We start from the raw sequence: 2,358 nt of genomic DNA, 5'->3' as shown, positions 1-2,358 counted from the left end.
GCTAATGGCTTGCTTTGCAAGCAAATGTTTTGTTTTTATTTCTGTTTTTCCTTCTACCAGTTTGGGGCTGGTTGTCACACATAATCACTGTGGGGACCCAGGTACAGTCAGGTCTATTGGTTACTAAAACCCATGTAGCGAGTTGATGTTGGACTTTCCCTAGGCTTGCCCTCTGTTCATCTTTTCAATCCTAGTGTGAAAATTCTGTCCTTGATGGAATCCAAAACTAAAAGAAAAACAACAAAACTGCATTCCTCAAAGTTGTGTCAGTTTTGTAGGTAGTGTGAATTAATGTGGTAGCCTGTGGTATTGGACCTGTGGTTATTACAAAGGACAATCTGCAATCTAGTGGTCTAAATGGTCTGGTGGTTTGGAATTTTCTAAGCTACTCTTACAGCTATCCTTTTGGATTTTTTTTAAAAAAAGAGTACTAATTAAGGTAATAGGAAGTTATTTTTAAATAAGTATATTACTTTCTCCTTTTTCTAGGAACTACACATTAAGATTTATGCCAATTCCTATGTATGATGCTTCTCAAGCCCTAAAAACAAACCCTGAAAAAACAGAAGAGGCTCTGCAAAAGGTATTAAAGAATCAGTAGCTTAATTATAAGCAATTCACATTTAAATTGTGGTTATGTTCCTGAAGGTATTAACAATACTTTGTTATTTTACAAAGTTTTTTTATTTTATTTTATTTTTTTCACGTTGTCTTGCGTTCTTGTGACCACAGCTGGGGTAATGCATGACTGGGGGAGGAGTAAACTAAGGAACAGTAAAGCTTGTCATGCAATTTAAGTGGAATAAATTAACATTCTTACAACATCAACATGTCGGAGCTTAAGTATAGTTAAAGTATAGTTAACTTCCTGATTGGCTGTCGGAGAAGTGTGTGGAACTGAATATCAGTTTGCACAGCTTCCCTCCTCTTCATCCTCAACAGATGGATCCTTCTCTTCTGTCTTCATCAAGAAATTTAGTGTATTCCTGAGCTCTCACTTTACCACCCTCATCTATAAATGTATATAAATCCACACCCATTCCTGCCTCTGTACTGGCAAACTCAGAGGTACCTTCCACTTCAAAGCCCAGCCATTCTGTGGTGCATTTGACTCCCTTATTCTGCCCTGTGCTAGAAACCTCTGAATCATTCCCTTGCTCTCCCATATCTTCATCCTTCTCTTTCTATGGCCACCTTTCTCTGCATTTTAGATGTGCTCAAATATTTCCCATCTGAAGAAGCCTGCTCCACTCACACTGTGGTATTATTTGAGGAATCTTTGAACTTTTCTTCCCGCTTTGTTCTTTCTCCTTGGTGATGTCATCCAAAAGACCACCAAGATGGCTAAATTTTAGAAAGGACAGCTTCATTAATGATGATTTGCAAACTGAGAAGAGACAGCCTCTAGTGTGTGCTGAATGTGCTCCTCTCTTCAAAGAAGGGAAGGGCAGTTTGGGTTTTATGCCTCACAAGGCCTGCATCATACAGTCGAGTTGTACATATTCAGCAGGCTTGGGTAGAAGCTATACATATTTATGAGGGGAGCAGAGTGCATGTGCAATGGGTAAGCATATGTAATATACATCTCATATTCACTTTGGGGTGAGGTTTTAGCATTAAAATGAGGGTGAATTTGGTTCTTTATGTTAGAACTATAGTACACGAAGACAGTTTGTGTGCAGCCTCTGTACACTGGCTGAAACTAGTTTCAGGTCTGCAGTTACTTATCAAAAAAGAATGTAAGGCTAGCCCTCTGTCCAGTCAGAGTCGTAGTTGTCTGGGTTGTAAATCAGAATAGAAGGGATCTGATAGTTCCTGTTGTTAGGGTGTTTAGAGCTGTAGGAATTTAGAAATTTGCCTTGCCAGCTGGCCCTGAACCCTCACCCCATAGGTAACTTTGTTTCCTTAACCTTAGGGTCCATCTTAGTTGATGAAGGAGTTGCTCAGATCACAGTGTTATCACCTTCCATCTAGTCTTCCAGAGTTGACTTTCCTCTCTCATTTCTTCCTTAGCTTATCAATCAGCACGTCTACCATCACGTAACATAAATTCCTTCATTAGCTTTTCTTCCCTCTGTTCCCATTATGGATACCTTCCTTCAAGTCTCATCATTTCTTACCAGGATTATTGCCACATTTGCCTCCTCTTGTCAGCTTTACATGTTACAATAAAAAAAATAGCCATCCTATTTCATGGTAAATCTGAGCAGACTAAAACCTTCACTCTATCCCTTCCTAGTAGCTTTCAGGATAAATAAAGCTGGGTCTCCGTAACACAGCAGGAAATTCTGTTCAGAATCTACCTCCTATACACTTCCTACTTCATCTTTGGCCAACTCTTTTGTTTTGACCTGTGTC

At 39.4% G+C, this 2,358-nt stretch overlaps 1 protein-coding gene across 2 annotated transcripts in view; it reads left to right on the top strand.

Annotated features, from left to right (window-relative positions):
- Positions 1–2,358, top strand: part of LRRC16A (leucine rich repeat containing 16A) — a 371,092-nt gene that overhangs the window by 267,880 nt on the left and 100,854 nt on the right. The window lies entirely within an intron of this gene.

The sequence above is a fragment of the Mandrillus leucophaeus genome, unplaced genomic scaffold (assembly GCF_000951045.1).
Source record: "Mandrillus leucophaeus isolate KB7577 unplaced genomic scaffold, Mleu.le_1.0 Scaffold760, whole genome shotgun sequence".
Classification (NCBI taxonomy): domain Eukaryota; kingdom Metazoa; phylum Chordata; class Mammalia; order Primates; family Cercopithecidae; genus Mandrillus; species Mandrillus leucophaeus.
The sequence above is the reverse complement of the archived record's forward strand: the minus strand, read 5'-3'. Positions and strand labels throughout refer to the sequence as shown.